This window comes from Chiloscyllium punctatum, chromosome 5, assembly GCF_047496795.1.
Source record: "Chiloscyllium punctatum isolate Juve2018m chromosome 5, sChiPun1.3, whole genome shotgun sequence".
Lineage (NCBI taxonomy): Eukaryota > Metazoa > Chordata > Chondrichthyes > Orectolobiformes > Hemiscylliidae > Chiloscyllium > Chiloscyllium punctatum.
In genome coordinates this window covers 94,373,720-94,397,945 of record NC_092743.1, presented here as the reverse complement: position 1 = coordinate 94,397,945, position 24,226 = coordinate 94,373,720, and the positions used below count along the sequence as shown (strand labels likewise).

Here is a 24,226-nt window from a genome sequence, read left to right as displayed (position 1 = left end):
TTTGTCTATGTGCAATGCCTATATGCTGCCCTCATAAATGTCCTTGACTTGGGGCATCAGTACAGACAAGAGTGCCCGACATTGCCTCCTTTGCTCTTCAGCATCACAGTGATAGCTGGCACTCTACAGAGTTATATAGATGCAATCTACTCAAGTCAATCATGTTACTAATGCTGTGATTGACTGCACAAAGGTTTTTGCACATTCATAATGTGCAAATATATGAGTATGCATTGAAACCATGTGTCTTAAATTCAATTTCAGGTTTTCAATTGAATAAGCACAAGCATTAATATGATTCGCCATTGCCAACCTCAATTTTCCCAGAAACTTGCCAGTGTCACTGCTTTAGATTTTTCTGAAGTTACATGGGTAATTTCACATTTATTAGCTAAACTCTTGAAGAAGTACATCCTGGGATAAACACAGATTGGGATGGCAAAATGGAAAAATCAGCAGTGAATCTGAATAGCCCAGTGAAAGAGATGACAGTAGGATGAAGGGTTTTTAATCCATTAACCCCCAAATCAGTTGATCTGTCATTGAGAAGGACAGAAAATAATTCCCAGCTCGGCGAACAGAACCACAACAACGAACACCCGAGCTACAAATCTTCTCCCAAACTTTGGACAGAAAATAAACCTGACAGAGACAGAAATGAGTTTGAAGCTTCAGTTATCCGACATTCTCTTGCGCTTCCAAGTGCCAGGAAACAAGATGCATTGCCAGAGGTGTAGGAGCAGATTTGCAACAGATAGAGAACAGTACAAAGCAAGGAAAAAAAAACTCAAGGAGGCAAAAGCACATGCAAGTTATAAGTTAATGATTGAGTTCTAAAATACACATCTTAAACAATTCAAGATGCAATTTGAAAAATTGAGAGCCAGAGTTGATAAGGCATAGTGCTAGCAAAAGTACAGCAGGTCAGACTGCATCCAAGGAACAAGAGAGTCAATGCTTTGGGCAGGACCCTTCAGAAATGGGGAGGGGGAAAGGGGCTGAGAGATAAATGGGGGGTGGGGCTTGAGGAAAGGTAAGTGGGATGGTGAAATGTGGGCGAAGGTCGGAGGTGGGAAGTGGATTGGTGGGAAGGTAGGTGGGCAGGTAGGTCAGATCAAGAGGACGGATCTGAGTCAGAGACTTGGATCTGGGATGGGGTGGGGGAGGGGAAATATGGAAACTGATGAATTCAGTGTTCATGCTGTGTGGTTGGAGGCTTCTGAGGCGGAAGCTGAGGTGTTCCTCCTCCAGTTTGTGGATGGCCTTGTGTAGGCAATGGAGGAGGCCCAGAATGGATATGTCCTCAGGAGAGTGGGAGGGGGGTTGAAGTTGATGACCACAGAAAGGTGGGATTGGTTGGTGCGTACAGATCAGGGATGTTCCCTGAACTGTTCTGCGAGTTTGCACTCGGTCTGTCTGATGTAGAGAAGACCACATCGAGAACACCGGATGCAATAAATGAGATTGGAGGATATATAAGTGAATCTATGCTAGATTTGGAATGATCCTTTGAGGGCCTTGGCCAGAGGTGAAGTGGAGGTGTGGGTGCATGTTTTGCATTTCTTACAGCAGCAGTGGAAGGTGCCAGGTGTGAAGTGGGAATAGCTGGAGGGAATGGTCCCTACAGAATGCAGATAGGGTTGGGGAGGGAAATATATTTTTGGTGGTGGGGTCTGACTGTAGGTGGCGAAAGTGATGGAGGATGATGTTCTGGATTTGGAGATTGGTGGGGTGGAATGTGAGGAGCGGGGCATTCTATTCTTGTTGGGGTTGGGGGTTTGGGATTTGAGACACGGTTGAGGGCACCCTTGATCACCGGGAAGGGACAATTGTGGTCCTTAAATAGAAGGATATCTGGGATGTCCTCGAATGGAATCACTCATCCTGAGAGCAGATATAGCGGAGGTGGAGGAATTGGGAGTGGGGATCAGGAGGAGTGGGGGTGGGAGGAGCTGTAATCAAGGTAGCTGTGCGAATCAGTGGGTTTGTATTAGATGTTGGTGTGGAGTTGGTCGACGAAGATGGAGAGGTCTAGGAAGGGGAGGTAGGTGTTGGAGATGTATCAGGTGAATTTGGGGTCAGGGTGGAAGGTTTTGGTGTGGTGAATGAACTATTTAAGCTCCTCATGGAGGCAGCAGAGGAAAAGGTGGGGGTGGGGTTGTGGAAGAGGGACTGTTTCATGTATCTTACAAAGAGGCAGACATAGTGAGGACCCATGTGGGCACCTCCCTCCCCTTCTTGGATGTCTCTATCTCTGCCAACCGACTCCACACCGACATCTACTACAAATCCACTGACTCACACTGCTACCTTTAATACACCTCCTTCCACCCACCACTCCCAATTCCTCCACCTCCACTGTATCTGCTCTCAAGATGAGCAGTTCCACTCCAGGGCATCCCAGATATCCTCTTACTTATGGACTGCAATTTTCCCTTCCCTGTGATCAATGGTGCCCTCAACTGCATCTCCTTCATTTCCCGCACCTCTGCCCTCAAACCCCAACCCCCACCCCCAACAAGGATAAAATCCCTCGATCCTCACATCCCTCCGCACTGATCTCCAAATCCAGTGCATCATTTTGTACCATTTACAGACAGACCCCACCACCAAAGTATATTTCCCTCCCCACCCCTATTTGTACTCTGTAGGGACCATCCCTCCACGACTCCCATGTTAGGTCCACACTCCCCACCAGCTGGCATCTTCCACTGCCATTGTAAGAGGTGCAAAACCTGTGCTCACACCTCCCCCTCACCTCTGTCCAGTGCCCAAAGGGTCATTCCAAATCTGGCAGAGATTTACTTGTACGTCCTCCAACCTCATTTATTGCATCTGGTGCTCTTGATGTGGTCTTCTCTACATTGGGGAGACCAAGTGCAAATTTGCAGAACGGTTCAAGGCACATGCACCAACTAACCCCACCTTCCTAAGGCCATCCACTTCAACTCCTCTCCCCTTCTTGTGAGGACATATCCATTCCGGGTCTTCGCCAATGCCTACACAAGGCCACCTGCAAAGTGGAGGAGGAACACCTCATCTTCTACCTCGGGAGCTCACTACAAGCTGTACCACATGGCATGAACATTGAATTCACCAGTTTCCATATCTCCCCTCCCTCACCCCACCCCAGATCCAAACCTCTGATTCAGATCTGTCCTCTTGATCTGACTTATCTGTCCAACTTCCTTACCACCAATCCATGCCATGACAGAAAGGCAAAGCAAAGCAATGTATGGATGCTGCAAGTATGCAGATAGTGCTCACGCACTTAGCAACTAAGAGAACAAGTGACCAGCCCTGAGGTGCAGCCTGGCCCAAACTCCTTGCAGCAATCTTTCAATTACTGATGTACCCTGCAATGCAGAACTGTACTTCCAAAGCATTCTAATAGTGTATCAGCAATGCCATGATGATTTTGAGGGACTGGCTGTTATCAGATGTCAATATTCATGGATGAGAGGTATGAATGGCTGCTGGTTATGGACTGTGCCCGGTGATGCTGGTGCGAAGCGACCAGCAGGTTTGCTCTTCACAGCTAGCAGTAAGCTGAAGTCATCAGGCACTAGGACAGGAAGTTGCATTTTAATGAGGCAAAATGTGAAGCTAATAATATTGTAAACGAGAAATAACTCCCTTTGATAGGCAACTGACTGCTACCTGGTAAAAATCTCACCTTAATGCCCAAATCCTAATGAAAGGATGCCCTGTTGTTCCCAACACCAAGTTGGGCCTCACTGGACTTCTTGTGCAATTCCGCCACATTCCTCACCTTTACCCACATCAGTCACACCCCTGTAAGTTTGTGCCCTATAAGTCTTATCATAATGTTCCTTCTGGTTTATTAATGTCCTTCAGGGATGGAAATCCTTAACTGGTCTGTCCTACATGTGGCTCCAAATCCACAACAATGAGGTTGACTCTCTAGTTGCCCTCAGAAATGACCTATCAACACAATCAGCTCAAAGGTAATTTAGGATGGGCAACGATTGTTGGCCGTACCAACAATGTCCACACTCCTATGCAAGAATAAATAGGAAAAATATTAAATTGCATCACTGGTTAAAGACCTAGGTCTTTTGTTTGAAAGAAAACATCTTTAACTGAGCAAGGACACTGTTTTAATATGTCAGCAATCAGCAGAGAGGCCAAGTTTCCAATCAACCTTTTATGTGGATCAACAGTAAACATGTCTAGGTGATTCCCCTGCAGAATTTCATAATTGTTGTTGATCAAATTATTTATAAAAAAAGCATAAAAAAACAATGAGCAACAGCCACGTTGTCTGCAGAAACTGCAAGAGACAACGGAAGTCTATTAAAACCCATTAGGTTTTGTTGCATGGCCTCAATTTTTTTTTCTCCTCACCAGGGATCAATTGGTATATTCCTTGCCTCTGAATTGTCAGGTTCTGAGTTCATAACTGCTCTACGGCCTAAGTGGAAAAATTAAGGCTTTGGAGTGCTGTATTGTTGCAGGTACTGTCACATGGCTGAGATATTCACATGAGATTCTATTTGCCTTCATGGGTTACATTAGCAGGGAACGCTACCTTTGATGTTATCAAGCTTATACTTATACTGTTTGCCATTGATTGTATAATGTCCTGAACATTATACAGCTCCTTAAATGCTGAATATCAAATGAACCAGACAGCATTCAGATTTGGGCTGATAAGTGGCAAAAAACGTGCACCATTCAAGTGACAGGAAATTACCATCCCCAACAAGAGAGAATCTAACCATCTCTCCTTGACATCGAATTGTTGAATCACCCACTACAGATTGGAGAGTAGCCAATGTAATCCCTCTATTTAAAAAGGGAGGTAAAGATAAAAGTAGGAATTGTAGATTTCACCCTGACAGTGATAGTAGCGAAAATGCTATAGTCCATTATATAAGATTTAATAGCTGAGCTCTTAGAAAACAATGGCAGGATCAGACAGAATTAGGGTGTGTTTACGGAAAGGGAAATCATGTTTGAAACAACTACTGGATTTCTTTGAGGATGTGGCATATAGAGTTGTAGAGAGACGCCCAGTGGAAGTGGCTTATTTTGACTTTAAAAAGGGTTCCAACAAAGTCCCACATAAGAGATTAAGATATAATATTAAAGAACATACAATGGAGGATAGTGTATCAAAATGGATAGGAAACTGGTTGGCAGATAGGAAACAAAGAGTTGGCATAAACAGTGACTAGTGGAGTACTGCAGTGATCAGTGTATGGACCCCTGCCATTCTGGTGTAGCAGGAGGTGAAGAAGGTAAATATATGTTGGTTTTCATAACAAGAGGAGTTGAGTACAGGAGCAGGGTGTCATACTGAATTGTACATGGCCTTGGTGAAACCTGGAATATTGTGTGCAGTTTGGGTCTCCTTACTTGAGAAAGAATATAGGGTAGATAATTTGGCACTGAGATAAGGAAAAAATTCTTCATCCAGAGAATGGTGAGTCTGAGAAATTCACTAAACCAGAAAGCAGTATGATTTCAAGAAGGAGTTGGATAAAACACTTGGTGTTGAAGAGATCGAAGGATATGGGGGAATGTTGGGAACAAGCTATTGAGTTGGATGATCAACCATGAGCAGGCTCAAAGGACTAAATGGTGTCTCTGCTCCTATTTTCGATGTTTCTACATTTTAAGCAACATTCTGCAATATTCTTAGACATTCTGCAGTTACAATCAACCAGAAGCTGAACTGGACCAGTTATATACACAGTATAGCTGCAGTACCAGCCCACTGAGAAATCAAAGAGGAATTAACTCACCTCCTGACTCTCCACAACCTGACCATCATTTAAAAGATTCTGGATTAGTGGTGCTGGAAGAGCACAGCAGTTCAGGCAGCATCCAAGGAGCTTCAAAATCGACGTTTCGGGCAAAAGCCCTGACTGCCTTTATTCCTGATGAAGGGCTTTTGCCCGAAACGTCGATTTTGAAGCTCCTTGGATGCTGCCTGAACTGCTGTGCTCTTCCAGCACCACTAATCCAGAATCTGGTTTCCAGCATCTGCAGTCATTGTTTTTACATCATTTAAAAGACACAGGTCAGGTATGTGATGGGATACTTTTTGCCTGCATGAGTGTAGCTCCAAGAATCTGATCCTGGAAACCAAACTGTTAGGTGATGCATATGTGGGGGAGCTAACAAGGCAACAGAGTACATGTTGAATGGTACCACCCTAAGCAGTACACAAGATCAGAGGGATCTTGGTGTTTGTGTCCAAATATCCTTGAAGGCAGCAGGACTAGTATATATGAGGAGGCATATGAGACTTAATTAATCAGGGCATTCAATACAAGAGCAAGAAGATTATGGCAGAGCTGTATTTAACATTAGTCAGGCCACAGATGCAGTATTGAATGCAGTTCTTGTCACTACACTTAGAAAGGATGTGATTTTATTGGAGAGGGTCAGAAGAGATTCGCTAGAGTATTGCCTGGGCTGGTGCAATCAGCCATGAAGGTGGACTAGATTAGTTGTTTTCCTTAGAGCAGATAAGGCTGAGGAGGGATCTGGTAGAGGTGTACAAAGTTCTGAGGGGCATAGACAAGGTAGATAAGGAATAATGTTGCCCCTTAGATCAATAGCCAGGGAGTACAATTTTAAAGTAAGTATCAGGGGGGTTTCGAGGGAATTTGAGGAAATGTTTTTTCACCCAGAGGGTTGTGGCTTCTGAAATTCACTGCCTAATAGGGCGGTAGAGGTAGGATCTATCAAGAACTATTTTGATGAAGACTTGAAACACTACATCATACAAGGCCAAGTATGAGAAAATGGAATTAGAATAGATGGATGTTTGATGACCAGAATGGACACAGTGGGCAGAAGGGCCTCTTTCTGTGCTATGAAAATTATGTCTTGATAACACTTTATGGTACCCTTTCCAATCATGTTCAATATTTCTTAAAATATAATGTTTCTGAATTGGGCAAAGTATTCCAATTTAGACTGAGTCACTGTCTTCAGACAATACCTTAGAAATTATTTGAGAAAGTTTTAGATCTGAGGCAGAAATGGTTTATAAGAATTACTCCAGGGATGAGGGCTTTCACCTACATAGGTAGATTGGAGAAGCTTGGGTTGTCCTTCTTTGAGAATGGAAAACGGAGAGATGTTTTGATAAACTCAATCTGGACACAGTTGATTTTGATAGACTGCTCTCACTGCCAGAGGGTCACGATTTAGAGGATACAGAATCATAGAGTCCTACAGCACAGGAACAGACCCTTTGGTCCAACTCATCCATACCAAAAAGTTTCCCAAAACTAAACTAGTCCCGCTTGCCTGCATTTGGCCAATATCTCCCTTAACCTTTCCTATTCATATACCTGTCCAAATGTCTTGTAAATGTTGTATCTGTACCTGCATCTACCACTTTCCCTAGCAGTTCATTCTGCATACGAACCAGTCTCTGTGTTAAAAACTAGAAAACCTCAGTCAAGTCAAAGCAGGAAGCTTTCAACCAGAGGATACTGGCACAGGAAGTCAAGATCAGGTTTTATTAACACCCCAAAGGAGTGGGTGTGGTTAGTTGGTCAGTTAGGGGCAGTCATTATTGCTATGCTGGTGCTGGTCAGATGAAAAGGTGTTGGGGTGTCCCGGGCAACTCAGGAGGCAGCATAGAGGCCATTTAGGGTTACGAGGGGTTTTGGAGTGGGTTGTTTTTAACATAGAACATAGAAAAATTCAGCACAGTATAGGCCCTTTGGCCCTCGATGTTGCGCCGATCCAAGCCCACCTAACCTACACTAGCCCACTATCCTCCATATGCCTATCCAATGCCCGTTCAAATGCCCATAAAGAGGGAGAGTCCACCACTGATACTGGCAGGGCATTCCATGAACTCACGACTCGCTGAGTAAAGAATCTACCCCGAATATCTGTCCTATAGCTACCACCCTTTAATTTAAAGTTATGCCCCCTCGTAATAGCTGACTCCATACGTGGAAAAAGGTTCTCATGGTCAACCCTATCTAAACCCCTAATCATCTTGTACACCTCTATCAAGTCACCCCTAAACCTTCTTTTCTCCAATGAAAACAGCCCCAAGTGCCTCAGCCTTTCCTCATACGATCTTCCTACCATACCAGGCAACATCCTGGTAAACCTCCTCTGCACCCGTTCCAGTGCCTCCACATCCTTCCTATAGTATGGCGACCAAAACTGCACACAATACTCCAGATGCGGCCGCACCAGAGTCTTATATAACTGCAACATGACCTCAGGACTCCGGAACTCAATTCCTCTACCAATAAAGCCAGTACGCCATATGCCTTCTTCACCGCACTATTTACCTGAGTGGCAACTTTCAGAGATCTGTGTACATGGACACCAAGATCCCTCTGCTCATCCACACTGCCAAGTATCCGACCATTAGCCCAGTACCCCATTTTTTTGTTACTCATACCAAAGTGAATCACCTCACACTTACCCACATTGAACTCCATTTGCTACCTTTCTGCCCAGCTCTGCAGCTTATCTATATCCCGCTGTAACTTGACACATCCTTCCTCACTGTCAACAACTCCACCGACTTTCATATCATCCGCAAACTTGCTCACCTAACCTTCTAGCCCCTCCTCCAGGTCATTTATAAAAATGACAAACAGCAATGGTCCCAAAACAGATCCTTGCGGAACACCACTAGTAACTGCACTCAAAGATGAACCTTTACCATCAACTACTACCCTCTGTCTTCTTCCAGCCAGCCAATTCCTAATCCAAACCTCCAACTCGCCCTCAATGCCATACCTCCGTATTTTTTGCAATAGCCTACCATGGGGAACCTTATCAAACGCCTTACTAAAATCCATATACACCACATCTACTGCTTTACCCTCGTCCACCTCCTTAGTCACTTTCTCAAAGAATTCAATAAGGTTTGTGAGGCACGACCTGCCCTTCACAAAACCATGCTGACTATCCTTGATCACATTATTCCTATCCAGATGTTCATAAATACTATCCCTTACAATTCTCTCTAAGACTTTGCCCACAACAGAAGTGAGACTCACCGGCCTATAGTTACTAGGGTTATCCCTACTCCCCTTCTTGAATAAGGGAATCACATTTGCTATCCTCCAGTCTTTTGGCACTATTCCTGTAGACAACGAGGACATAAAAATCAAGGCCAATGGCTCTGCAATCTCCTCCCTTGCTTCCCAGAGAATCCTAGGATAAATGCCATCAGGCCCAGGGGACTTATCTATTTTCACCCTTTCCAGAATTTCCAACACCTCTTCCCTACATACCTCAAAGCCACCCATTCTAATTAATTGTGAGAGATGTTGTATATAATAGTGAGGGTGCCTTGGTAGGAGGTGGGTGCAATAGTAGAGATAGAGCATGTGTAAGGGTGGCACATTTCCTGGCCAAGTGAAGAAGGTCATTGACCTTCTTCCTACATGGCTGGACATTCCTCCAGATGCCTGAGACTATAAAGATCCAGATGGCAAACTTGGACCGGCTGGTAGGGTCTGATTGTGTGGCCTCCATGGGTAGTTCTTGGAAAGACGATATACTCTGTACACCAGGACTTCCAGGTGCCTGTCCGCAGAGTGAGGTATGAATTTCTCCTCATCTGCTAGTTATGGAACAAATGTGACACACTGTGCAGGACAACATCCCTGCCTGACATCCCTTCACTGCGTGAACAATAGCCTGTTAAAGGAGGCATGAGCACCAGAGATGTTAGTCTATTCTAATAGTGACAAATTCTACCTGGTGTGGCCACGTAGTAAAATCAGGCTAATATCAGGTGTAATGGACAGTATGGGTACAGGTTAGGAAGTTACTGAGATGTCTTGGGAAAATAGTGCAAGATGGCTCACTTACTTAATGGTGATCAATCTTCCATGAAACTTCAGAAAATTGACACTTAGCCAAAATATCCTAGGATTCAGCCCCCAATTTCAGCCCCCAATTTCAGCCCCCAATTTCAGCCCCCAATTTCAGCCCCCAATTTCAGCCCCCAATTTCAGCCCCCAATTTCAGCCCCCAATCAGATTAAACAATACCCACTCCCCATTAGATTTGTTCTGAACTGGAAATTCCTGGATGGGCAGTCCTGTTGTGAACCTGCCCAGGAATCCTCGAAACCAAGGCAAATGGCAAAAGAGCCAACAACAACTTGAAGGAAATCATTTTTATCTCACAATCAGGATGTATTGCCTGGGTGTATGGTAAACACAGATACAATTGGGATTTTCATAAGGTACTGGATAAACACCTAAAGGGAAAAATAGAAAATAAAATTGCAGAGGGAAGACAAGGAAGTGAGATGAATCAAGTAACTCATGGACAGAATGGGCTAAATGGCATTCTTTAGGACTGCAGCAATTCTATGATTCTCCGTTAAGACACTTCTTCATTACCCAGAATGAAGTAGGAATCTGGACTGTGTCTGCATGTGTGGAAACTTGATCCTTTGCAATTACTGCAGATTATCCCAATTAGGATATCTCCTTTGGTGTGTTCATCAGCATAACATCATTCTTCCCTGTCCATTCTGAAGCAATTAAGTTTCTCGACCATTCCCACTTTCACTTTAATTTACAAGCTGTGGCTTTTTAAGAGTTGCTTTCCGCCCCAGATTTTAAATTATGTTGCCAAGTGCGCTATATGCCAAGTTCTTCTGTGTACCAATTTCCTAAAATTAGGAGGAATGTCTCCGATTGTAAAGGGAATTGTCATAACACTTTCAGTGCAAAGCCTGCTCTGGAAGATTTCAACATAAGAGCTTAAGAAATAGAAGCAGGAGTAGGCCATCTGGCCCCTCGAGCCTGCTTTGCCATTCAATAAGATCATAGCTGATCTTTTCGTGGACTTAGCTCTACTTACGCTCCCACTCACTATAACCCTTAACACCTTTATTATTCAAAAATCTATCGATCATTGTCTTAAAAACATTCAATAAAGAAGCCTCAACTGCTTCACTGGGCAGGAAATTCCACAGATTCACAACCCTTTGGGTGAAGAATATCCTCCTCCTAAATCTGTTCCTCCTGATTTTTAGGGTATCCCCTGGTTCTATGTTCGACTGCCAGTGGAAGCAGCCTCCCTGCTTCTATCTTACCTATTCCCTTCATAATTTTATATGTTCCTGTAAAATCCTCTCTCATTGTTCTAAATTTCAAGAGTAAAATCCCAGTCTACTCAATCTCATCTCATAAGCCAATCCTCTAAACTCTGAAATTAGCCTAGTGAACCTCCTCTGCACCCCTGCTAGTGCAAAACATTCTTTCTCAAGTAAAGAAACCAAAACTGTACACAATACTCCAGGTGTGGTCTCACCAGCACCCTACATTGCTGCAGCAATACCTCATATACCTAGTTTTTCAGGGGTCTCTTCCTGACCATATATGCAGCCTTACAGGGCACGATTTGCATACTTTTGATTCAAATACATATTTTTGATTCAATACCTGCGTCATCACATGTTATGAACAGCAGTATATATTGCACAACATGATTTTCAAATCGTTAAATTAAATGTTGATAACTATATGTATGCTGTATATATATTTATCTATGTAATGTTTGCATGCATATATTTGACTTGTGCATGCAAATATCTACAGTACCTTATGGTAGCCCTCGACTTTGTCTTCCTGCTGTTGCCTCAGTTTCTTAGAAGTAGATGTCGCATACAGTTGTGCTCTGAACTTATTGTAAATCACCCCCAAATTTTTCTGACAAAATAGCATCACGAGAAAACAAGTGATGGACTTAGGTCATCACAGCACAGTTTAAACTAAAAATTGTTGAAGTTGCAGAGAAGAACAATAGTGTAGCTGCAAAAGAGTTCAGTGTTTCTGAAAAACTTGACCAAAATTGGGGGAAAAAGCCACACAGTTAAAGGGTATGCCAGAACAGAAGTATGCAAACTGAGGAAAGCTGAACAAGTGGCCAAAACTAGAAGAAAGGTTTGCTGTCTGCGTAATTCAGTGTCGTCAGTACGGAAACATAGTGATTCGACAATTTATCAAAATACGCGCCAAAAACAAAGCAAAAAAAGGTGGATTTAGTGATTTCAAAGCCAGTGCTGGATGGTGCAGTAGATTTATGAAAAGATATGGTTTAGTGCTTAGATAGAAAATCAAGATTGCCCAACGTCTACTAGTAGAACTTAATGAAAAGTTAATAGGGTTCCATCGCTTTGTAATCAGAAGTTGGAAGGAAAACAGGTACAGGCTCTCATGCATCGGCAATATGGACGAAACCCCAATGAACTTTGAAATGCCAAGGAACAGAAACGTGGACTAGATTGAGTAAAAACAGTTTTAGTTAAGACTATTAGCCATGAAAGGAGTTGATTCACTGTGTTAATTGGTTGTATGGCAGATGGAACAAAGTTAAAGACTTTGGTGATTTTTTTAAGTGGAAAACTCTGCCCAAACAGAAATTCCCAAAAGGCATTGTTGTCCTCGTCCATGAGAAAGGGTGGATGGATGAAGGTGGCTGCAAGACTTGGATTAGGGAGGTCTGGAATATGTGACCAGGTGGACTTAGGAAGGAAAAAAACTTACTGGTTTGGGATATGATTTGGAGATGCCTGTGTTGGACTGGGGCGTACAAAGTTAAAAATCACACAACACTAGGTTATAGTCCAACAGGTTTAATTGGATGCACACTAGTTTTCGGAACACTGCGCCTTCATCAGGTGGTTGACAATCACCTGATGAAGGAGCATCACTCCGAAAGCTAGTGTGCTTCCAATTAAACCTGTTGGACTATAACCTAGTGTTGTGTGATTTTTAACTTCGATTTGGGATATGTTCAGATCACACAGAGTGAAAAGTGTTATCACTGAAATGGGAGCTAACAATACTGATATTGCAATGATTCTTGGAGGCCTTACAAGCATGGTGCAGCCACTAGATTTTCGCATCAATAAGGATATGTGTAGTTTCTGTTCTTCTCGGCCTTTTGGCTCGGAATATGTGTAGTTCCTGAGGACCGGAGGAAGAGATTCTGCTCGAGTGCTGCAAGTTCGACGCAGCAGACGAGTGCTGGCAGGGGAGATACCACGCGGTTGTGTTGCGAGTCGTCAGAGCTGCTGGAGACCATCGCTGGATCGTGATTGGACATTGGAGGTTCGTTTGGTTGTGCTGACCTGCTCTTGGTGGATCTTCATGCAGGCTTCGGCCTAACGCCAATTCAGGTACCAGACAACCTCAGAGCTATGGCCTCAGCAGCCGCTTGCAGCTCAGGCCAGGGCATTCGCAACACATTCAGGGTGACTATGAAGAAGGTGGAGGAGCACATACCAGTCGATCGGACAGCATTTGTTAAGAACATTTTGCTGGAGTGTTGTAGGTTTGTAGCAGCGGCTGTGTACTGCCTGTAGGGTTTCAACGTGACCTTCAGGAGTGTGAAGAATTGTGCGCAGCTCCTGAAGATCTTCAAGGAAAGGGAACCTCTGTTCTTCATCTTGTCGGCGGTCCTGTTCTGTGTGTTTCTTGTGCAGAGGAGTCGCGTTGTAACAATCCATATGTACAACCCCCATGTTCCAGCAGCAGATGTCCTGACCTTCCTGAGAAGGTATGTCCTGGTTGAGGGAGAGAGTACCGATGTGGTCGATCCTCTTGGACCAGCAAACGAAAGCTCAGGGTAACTCTGAGCGTCGATGCCAGTGGGGACGTCCTCCACCCACCCTCCAGCTTTGCCATCGGTGAAAGCAGCGGTTACCTGAAATACGCAGGGCAGCCGAAAGTGTACCGAACCTGCGGGAGTTCAGGCCACATGGCGGTGAATTGTAAGGTGACTGTCTGTCAAAACTGCAAGCAGAAAGGCCACCCAACCAAGGAGGCCAAGAACTGTAATCTGTGCGGAGAGGCAGGCCACATGTACAAGGCCTGTACAAGACGAGGGGCCGCCACGTATGCACAGATGGCCAGAGGTGGGAACACGAGCCGTGGACTGCCTAAGACCAGCAAGGTACCACAAAACAGCATGGGAGCGGTGTCTGAAGGCACCCAGAAGGAAGGGTAGGCTGTAGCGGAGCAGACTGCAGACAGCGGGGAGGTGCAGCAGCCGATCCAAGCCCCTTCAAGACAGACAGAGGAAATGGAAGAAGAGGGATAAAAGGAGGCAGAGGATTGGATTACTGTCAAAAGCAGGAAGAGGAAACCTCACAAGGCCCCCAAAGCCACCCAGCAAAGGGGGAAGCAACACCTACACGACGAGGATATAGGCAGCTCTTCCGACGGTGAGGATGGGCACAAGGAGGGTCCTTACCAGAAGAAGAGACAGAGCGCCGCGGGGAAAAAGGAGGGCAGCACCACCCAGACAGGAAAAGACGATCCCTCTGAGGGGATGGGTAAAGGCTTCCCCCCACTCAGTGAGAACCAAGAGGTACCCATCGGCCCACCAGGTAACTGGGAGCAGCAGTCCTGTGACAGCCCTGCTGTGAGATGGCGAACTGGACTGTGTGGACCTTGGGCGCGACCCGAAGACACAAGAGCGGGGAAATGGCCCCAGCATAGAGCCGGACAGCTACCTCAGACCTGGGAGGGTCCAGCAGTTTGCCATCACCACGGAGATGCACACAGCTAATACAGGGAGGCAAGACCAGCAGCAAATGGACACTTATAACCTTGTAAACTGTTAAAATGGGGATAAGAATTGTACGTAGCATCAAATCGGCTATGCGATGTTTTTCTAAGATGGCCTTCCTGGCCAGTGTTAAAGCCGACGTCCTGTTTCTGCAGGAGTGTAGGATACCACACCTCAGCAGCTACTGGAGATGGTCGAGCTTGTGGGCCCATGGGCCGTCAGTTTGGTCGGGGGGCAATGATAGCCGCGCCTCCGGCCTGGGTATCCTATTGCGAGGAGACAACTTCACCATCTCCGAGGTTAAGGAGGTGGTGGACGGGCGCCTCCTCGTCACCGACGTCATGTACAGGAATGCTCCCCGAGACTGATCAATGTGTACACTCCAGTGGGTAAGAGTGAATGGTTGGTCATCCTGCAGCAGCTTCCACTGTTGCTGGCTATGTCCAGGCCAGTCATTCTGGCCAGAGACTTCAACTGTATCATTGATTCATTGATGCAGATGGACGATCCAGCTGGGGGGGGGGGGGCAGTAAAACTGGACACCACATACAGAGCCCTGATGGACACGATAAAAGATGCCAAGCTGCACGACGTCTTCAGCAGCCCTGCAGACGGAGCGCAGTGTAGATACACCTGGTCGTGGGCAGACGGGTCTATCCGCTCAAGGATAGATTACCTGTTTGTGTCCCGAGCGCTCTCAGTCAGATCCACCGACGTCAAGCCAGTATTCTTCTCTGACCATTGCCTCCTGCTGGCCGACTGTCACGTACAGGACGAGTAGCGGGCTGGTAAGGGAACGTGGAAGCTGAACACAAAGCTGTTGACCCCAGGAAACATTGAGGAGCTCAAGAGGGACTATGCAGGTTGGAGAAGCGTGAAGCCCCTCTTTGAGTCCCCAGCGGACTGGTGGGAAACAGTAAAAGGGAACATCAAGAGGTTCTTCATCCTCAAAGGTGTTCAGGAGGCGAGAGAGAGGCGGGGAAAACTGTCCCAGCTCCAGGAAAGTATGCAGAACCTGGTCCTGCTGCAAACGATGGGAGTCGATGTCACAGAGGACCTCAAGGAGGTGAAGGGCCAGCAAGCCTCGCTCTTTGCCTTGGAGGCCTCCAAGATAATCTTCCGGTCCAAGGTCCACTCGGTGGAGCAGGACAAGACGTGCTCATGTTTCTTCTTCCAGAAGGTGCACAAAGAGAGCTCCATGCTCAGCAGCCTGAAGGAAGAAGATGGCTCGATAACGTCATCTCAGGCTGACATCATAAGGATCAGCAAATCCTTCTATGCCAGTCTGTTTGATGCGAAGCCAACCGACAGCGCGGCCTCCCAATCGTTCCTGTCCTCTATCACGGAGGTCTTAGACGCCAGAATGCGCGAGAGGCTGGACCAGCCGCTATCTCTGGACAAGCTGACCAAGACCCTCAAGTCCTTCGAAAAGAATAAAACTCCCAGAAGCAACGGTTTACCGGTCGAGTTCTGTTCTGCTCTGTGGGACTTGATTGGCTAGGACCTGCTGGAAGTGTATGTCAATATACTTCTGGCAGGTACCATGAGTGAATCCATGAGGAAAGGCATCATCACCCTCATCTACAAGCGGAAAGGGGAGAGGGAGGAACTCAAAAATTGGAGACCAATCTCACTGCTGAATGTGGATTACAAAATTCTGTCAAAACCGGGTTAGGTCTGCTCTGGGGTCGGTGATTCACCCTGACCAAGCCTGTGCTGTACCGGGCAGGAAGATTGCTGAGAGTCTCGCACTCCTCAGGGATACGATCGCCTACGTGCAGCACAGAGGGTTGGACACCTGCCTGATCAGCCTGGACCAGGAGAAAGCCTTTGACAGGATATCACACTGGTATATGAGAGATGTTCTCTCCAAAATGGGCTTTGGGGAGGGAATCTGCAATTGGATCAGACTGCTCTACACCAACATTGTCAGTGCAGTCTTAATCAATGGGTGGGAATCAGATAGCTTCCCAGTCAGATCTGGAGTCAGGCAAGGCTGCCCTCTCTCTCCTGCCTTGTTTGTGTTCTGCATAGGGCCATTTTCTGAGTCCATAGGAAGGATGCGAGCCTGAGAGGGGTAACTATCCCTGGCAGTGGGGGCCTGCAGGTTAAGGCCTCCCTGTACATGGATGACGTCGCTGTTTTTTGCTCGGATCCGCCGTCCGTGTGCAGACTCATGGGCATATGTGACCAGTTCGAAGGGACCTCGGGTGCCAAGGTAAACCGAGGCAAGAGCGAGGCCATGTTCGTCGGGAACTGAGCCGACCAATCCTCGATCCCCTTCACCGTCAGGAACGACCACCTGAAGGTGCTGGGTATTTGATTCCGGGGGGCTGGGACGTGCGCCAAGTCTTGGGAGGAGCATATCAGCAAAGTGAGGCAGAAACTGGGCAGATGGAAGCTCCAGTCACTGTCCATCGCGGGAAAAAACCTGGTCATCAGGTGTGAGGCACTGTCATCGCTATTATACGTGGCATAGGTCTGGCCTATTCCCAGAACCTGTGCCGTTGCAGTCACCTGGGCCATCTTTATATGGAGGTCAAAGATGGACCGGGTCCGAAGGTACTTGCTGTACAAAGATCTGGGCAATGGGGGAAAAAATACACCCAATGCCACCCTCACCCTGATGGCCACCTTTGTGTGTGGCTGCATCAAACTGTACTTGGATCCCCAGTACGCAAACACCAAGTGTCACTACTTACTGAGGTTCTACCTGTCCCCGGTGTTGCGAAGGATGCGGTCCGAGTAGTTGGACCGTTCCGTACCACCTGTCCTTCATGGAGAAGTTTATGAAGAAAAACACCTTTGACCACAAGTCCATCAGGAAGTGGTCAGCACGTAGTGTCCTCAAGACCCTTCGGGAAAAGGAGAGGGCGGATCCTATTGAGCGGTTCCCTGAGCAGACTGTCAAAGCCATTTGGCAGAATGCCTCATCGCCAGAACTTTCCAACAAGCACCAAGACATGGCTTGGCTGGTGGTGAGAAGGGCTCTGCCTGTGAGATCCTTTATGCACGCCCGGACTCTCAGCCGCACCACACTCTGCCTTCGAAGCGGCTGCGGTGGAGGCGGGGGGGGGAGAAGCCTGTCACACACTTCCTTCTGGAATGTGCCTACGCAGAAGAAGTCTGGAGAGGAATGCAGTGGTGTTTGTCGAGGTTCGTCTCGAGCAGCACCGTGACGCGGGACTACATACACTACGGCCTGTTCCCCGGGGCGCACACCGAGACGAACATCAACTGCGCCTGGAGAATCATCAACTCGGTGAAGGACGCTCTCTGGGCAATCTGAAACCTGTTGATCTTCCAGCTGAAGGAGTTGACCCCGACTGAGTGTTGTAGACTGGCACATTCCAAGGTCCAGGACTACGTGTTGAGAGAGGCACTGAAGCTTGGGGCAACTGCCGCCAAGGCGCGGTGGGGAAAGACCACCATGTAACATCTGCCCACCTAAAGAAGAACAGGGGGCCCACACAGACATTTGGGCTCTGCTGACACCTCAGCTTAAAATGTAATCGTACAGACCTGTAAATAGGAATGATTACTCTGTTTTGGTATGCAAGGAAATGGAATGTTTACATATATATGGCATGTCCAGTTGTATAGATCATCAAAGTATTTATGAATAAAGTATGTTTTTGAAATAAAAAAAATTGCCAACCGGGTCAGGTCTGTTCTGGGGTCGGTGATTCACCCTGACCAAACCTGTGCTGTACCAGGTAGGAAGATCACTGAGAGCCTCACACTCCTCAGGGATACGATCGCCTACGTGCAGCACAGAGGGTTGGACACCTACCTGATCAGCCTGGACCAGGGGAAAGCCTTTGACAGGATATCACACAGGTATATGAGAGATGTTCTCTCCAAAATGGGCTTTGGGGAGGGAATCTGCAATTGGATCAGACTGCTCTACACCAACTTTGTCAGTGCAGTCTTAATCAATGGGTGGGAATCAGATAGCTTCCCAGTCAGATCTGGAGTCAGGCAGGGCTGCCCTCTCTCTCCTGCTTTGTTTGTGTGCTGCATAGGGCCATTTGCCAAGTCCATCAGGAAGGATACGAGCCTGAGAGGGGTTGACTATTCCTGGCAGCGGGGGCCTGCAGGTTAAGGCCTCCCTGTACATGGATGATGTCGCTGTTTTCTGCTCGGATCTGTTGTCCGTGCACAAACTCATGTGCATATGTGACCAGTTCGAAGGGGCCTTGGGGGCCAAGATAAACTGAGGCAAGAGCGAGACCATGCTCTTCGGGAACTGGGCCGACCAGTCCTCGATCCCCTTCACCGTCAGGAACGACCACCTGAAGGTGCTGGGTATTTGGTTTTGCTGGGGCGTGCGCCAAGTCTTGGGAGGAGCGTATCAGCAAAGTGAGGCAGAAACTGGGCAGATGGAAGCTACGGTCACTCTCCATCGCGGGAAAAAACCTGGTCATCAGGTGTGAGGCACTGTCATCGCTATTATACATGGCACAGGTCAGGCCTATTCCCAGAACCTGTGCCGCTGCAGTCACCCGGGCCATCTTCCAATTTATATGGAGGCCAAAGATGGACCGGGTCTGAAGGGACTCGATGTATAAAGATCTAGGCAACAGGGGAAAAAATACACCCAATGCCACCCACGCCCTGATGACCACCTTTGTGTGTGGCTGCATAAAGCTGTACGTGATCCCCCGTATGCAAACACCAAGTGTCACTACGTACTGAGGTCCTACCTGTCCCCGGTGTTGCGAGGGATGGGCCTGACCTCGCTGCCGCGGAATGCTCCAAGTAGTTGGACCGTTCTGTATCACCTGTCCTTCGTGGAGAAGTTTATGAAGAAAAATACCTTTAACCACAAGTCCATCAGGAAGTGGTCAGCACGTAGTGTCCTTGAGACCCTTCAGGAAAAGGAGAGGACGGATCCTATCGAGCGGTTCCCTGAGCAGACTGTCAAAGCCATTTGGCAGAATGCTTCATCGCCAGAACTTTCCAACAAGCACCAAGACATGGCTTGGCTCATGGTGAGAAGGGCTCTGCCTATGAGATCCTTTATGCATGCCCCAGACTTTCAGCCACACCACACGCTGCCCTCAAAGCGGCTGCGGGGGGGATGAGACTGACACACACCTCCTTCTGGAATGTGCTTACGCAGAAGAAGTCTGGACGTGGGAGTCCGTGCTCTATGGTCTGTTCCCTGGGACGCACACTGAGATGAACATCAACTGTGCCTGGAGGATCATCAACTCAGTGAAGGACTCTCTTTGGGCGGTCCGAAACCTGTTGATCTTCCAGCTGAAGGAATTGACCCCAACTGAGTGTTGCAGACTGGCACATTCCAAGGTTCAAGACTACGTGTTGAGGGACACGCTGAAGCTTGGGGCAGCTGTCGCCAAGGCGCGGTGGGGAAAGACCACCGTGTAATGTCTGCCTGCCTAAGCAAAGGGGGCAGCAGCAGTAAGGGGGCTCCGCTGAACCCCCCAGCTAAACATGTGTATAGTAACCATACAGACCCGTATAGATGAATGATTACTCTGTCTCTGTATCTGTATGCAAAGAAATGGAATGTTTGAGGATGTATGGCATGACCAATTGTACAGATCATCCATATATTTATGAATAAAGTATATTTTTGAAATAAAAAGAAAATTTTAGCATCAATAAGCCTTTTAAGAACTTAGTACAAAAGAAATGGGACACTTGGATGTAAGAAGGGGAAACAACTTTCACAAAAGGTGGCAAAATGCATGCTCCATTACTTGCAACTGTATGTGAGTGGATTGTTGAGTCCTGGAAGGAGATGAAAACTGAAACTATTGTGAAAGCCTTCAAAAATGTGGAATTTCTAATGCTTTATATGGTACAGAGGATGACTATTTATGGTCAGATGGAAGTGAGGATAAATCACTTTATGATCCCCTTCAGAGTGTGGATGAAGATGATCCATACGGTTATATGCTTGACTCAGACGACTGGAATGCCTTCTTACTTCATGAATTGTGTGTTGTACTAATACCCCTGGTAGATGGCCTGACCACCTGCTGGTGCACCTGTTAACTTTTGTACATATGTGTAGACCTACATGCACTTACGGTACTGGTAAATGGAATATGGTATGACAGTACCATTCTACCTTAGCAAGCAGAATGGAGACAGTCATTTTGTAGATAAACATTTAATAATGGTCATGATTCTTTTTCCTTTCATTATTTATTATTTTACATAGCGATCTGGCTCTTGTGACTCATGCCAAGCATGAATTTCATCTCCTCAAAAACAATACCTCGTGTATAAGCTGACCCCCTAATTTCAGCCTAAAAATGGTCTTCAAAACTCCACCTATACATGACTATATACGGTAATTACCTGCTGTATCTGCAAACCAACATTTTGTGATTTATGCACAAGGACACCCAGGTTCCTCAGTGCAGCAGCATGCTGCAATTTTTCACCATTTAAATAATATTCCATTTTGCTATGATTCCTACCAAAATGACCTTACATTTACCAAATTTATACTCCATCTGCCAGATGCTTGCCTACTCGTTTATCCCTCTACAAACATTCAGTGTCCTCTGTGCACTTTGCTCTACTATTCATTTTAATGTCATCTGTTAACTTTGACATACTACACTTGGTCCGCAACTCTAAATCAGCTATTAAATTGTCAACAATTGCCGTCCCAACACTGATCCCTGAGGCATACCACAAGCCATTGATCGCCAACCAGAAAGAGATCTACTTATCCCAACTCTTTGCTTTCTGTTTATTAACCAATCTTCTATCTGTGCTAATACATTATCTGCCACACAATTCACCTTTCTCTTATGTAGCAGCCTTTTGTGTAGCACCTTGTTGAATGCCTTCTGAAAATCCAGATACACCAGATCCATTGATTCACCATTGTCTACCGTGCTTGTGATGTCCTCAAAGAATTCCAGTAAGTTAGTTAAACATGACTTGCCTTTCATGAACCCATGCTGCGTCTGCCCGATGGGACAATTTCTATTAGATGTCTCACAATTTCTTCCTTGATTCTCGATTCAAGCATTTTCCCCGGCACAGAAGTTAAGCTAACGTCCTATCTGTTTTCCAATCTGCTGGAACCGCATTCTATCAGGGCCAAGAGATTTATCTACCTTTAGCTCCTGTTAGCTTGCCCAACAGTTTCTCTTTAGTAATAATGATTGTTTCTAGGTCCTCACTTGCCATAGTCTCCTTTTCATCAATTATTGGCATGTTATTTGTGTCGTCTACATTATTAAATCTCCCTTCTCATCCTAATGTTTACCTTAGTCTCTCTTTTTCATTTTATATATTAACATGGTTTAACTTTGCACCACTAATCTGCAGTACCACAGTTTTGTATGAGATCATAAAAGCAGGTATTTTACCTTTACCAGCAAAATGCAGCAGTCATCTTTGTTAAAAATTCATGTCATCAAAATCTCATGCACTGTAGTGGCAAAGGTAAAATATAAATGAATAACTTTGGCATAGACAGAAACGTAAAAGTAATAATTTAATACCAGACAGCTTTCATTGTTCAAAGTTTGTACAACTATCCACAAAGATTTAGCTAAAAGGTGTCTAATCAATGCATTGGCCGGGAATCGAACCCGGGCCTCCCGCGTGGCAGGCGAGAATTCTACCACTGAACCACCAATGCAAGTGATATTTTTGTCCTTCCCTTCTGTGTTCATATCAAAACTTTACAGAGAATTAGGTAATTTTCACAAAGGTTATTAATCCAGTATTCTAACTCTTTCAAGTTTATTTAAATGCAAAACATCCAAATTAGCAAACTTTGCTTGTCTCTAAAGCACACTGAAACAATATTTTTGTCTATGAATAGTCCAGTAATTATGTTTGCAGCATTAACTTATGTTAAAAAGAAGCTGAGCTGTATACCGCTGTAACCAGAGCTTGCAGGCTTGCTCATGATGATGTGGCAAGCTCTCGGCTTCAGCTCACAAACCACAATAAACATAAAACATGAATCCCACTGTGCCACCAAACTGCATGCTGATTAACAATAGCAAACAGTGAATCACAAATGGCTGTTTTCTTTCAGACTGAATTGAAAATGGTTTGATATAGACCTATCAGCACACTTCCCCAAGAATAATGGACTGACATGAAACAGTTCATGCCTGCATAAACAGTGATTTATATTGCTTACTGAACTAACCTATCATATCCCCCTTTATGCAAGGAAATAAATTGATTGAATGGATTCTTTTTTTTAAACCCTCTCAAGATTGAAACTGAGATTCAACGTAATATGCTTTGAAGCAGGCTGCAAAATTACAAATATGTACATTGGCAGTTTTTAAAATAATCTGGAAGGATCTTAAGCACAGAATTCTGTTTTCAGACATTTAATGGAACATCTCTATGTGAATTGAGATAGCTAATAAATAAAATTAGAGAGTATTTGCCTAAATAAATTAAACATAAAGTATGTGATTAGATTTCCTACACTATGGAAACAAGCCCTTCAGCCCAACACCAACCCTGCAAAGAATAACTCACCCAGACCCATTCCCCTACATTTAAATTAGCTTTTATTCCCTGACTAATGTACCTGACACTACAGGCAATTTAGTCTGGCCAATTCACCTAACCTGTACATCTTTGGACTGTAGGAGGAAACCCACTCAGACATAGTGAGAATGTGCAAACACCACACAGATAGATAGTCACTAAAGGTAGGAATCAAATCTAGATCCCTACAATGTGAAGTAGCACTATTAACCACTGAGCCACCATGCCACCCTAAATTAAACATCAACATATTAGCTGGGAATTGAACCCAAGTCTCTCACGTGGTAGGCACAAATTCTACCACTGAACCACAAATGCAAGGTACAATGCACTCCCCCACTAATTTTGTAGTCGAGTATCCTGCATCTGGGGACATTGCAGGCATCAGTGTATCCACAGCGCAATGAGATAGCCTCATCCTGGGAGAAACTCCTTCCTGATCACAGTGTCTGCCCTGCCAGGTAAGTATAACAACTACACACTAGTGCATGGGCCAGTAATCAAACCCAGGCCTCCCGCATGGTGAGTGAGAATTCTACCACTGAACCACCAATGAACGCTATAAACATTGGCCCCGACTACCACTACTTTTGCAGTTAAGTATCCCGCATCTGGGAACATCACAGACATCAGTGCATCCGAAGTGCAATGGAATAGCCTCATCCTGGGAGAAGCTCCTTGTTGATCATGGTGTCTCCCTTGCCAGGAATGTATAAAAATTGTCCACTAGTGCATTGGCCAGGAATCTGGTGTCAGTATCTGTGACTTATTGGCAATTGCATTCCTTAAAACCTAAAGGAAGAAAAAAATAATTCTTGTTAAGGCATTGAAAGAGATACTGAATGAAAGTCAAGTGCAAGATAAATTTGAAATAAAATCAGGCAGTGCTGATGGACAAAGATGTCAAGAGTGTGCATGTGGGGGTGGTGTTCGGTACTGAGTGTAGATTGCAGGATGTGGTTTCTAGGCAAGGTTGTATGTCTCTGAGCTACCTATAATTCTGGGTGTACCTGAAACATAATGGATGGAATTCCAGTTGAAATCTAAATTGGGTAAGTCAGAACCAAAGCAAGGGAGAGATAGAAATGAGATAACAAGATTCCAGAGAAACAATATTCCTGTTAGAGTGAAAGGAAAGGCTGGTAGT

General features: G+C 45.6%; 2 non-coding genes across 2 annotated transcripts; both read right to left on the bottom strand.

Annotated features, from left to right (window-relative positions):
- Positions 1-22,130: 22,130 nt before the first annotated feature.
- On the bottom strand, positions 22,131-22,201 carry trnag-gcc (transfer RNA glycine (anticodon GCC)). The gene has a single exon. It is a non-coding gene; the product is annotated as a tRNA-Gly (tRNA).
- A 1,427-nt stretch (positions 22,202-23,628) lies between these two features.
- LOC140477529 (U1 spliceosomal RNA) lies at positions 23,629-23,793 on the bottom strand. Its single transcript, XR_011960761.1, has one exon. It is a non-coding gene; the product is annotated as a U1 spliceosomal RNA (small nuclear RNA).
- Between the last annotated feature and the right edge of the window lie 433 nt (positions 23,794-24,226).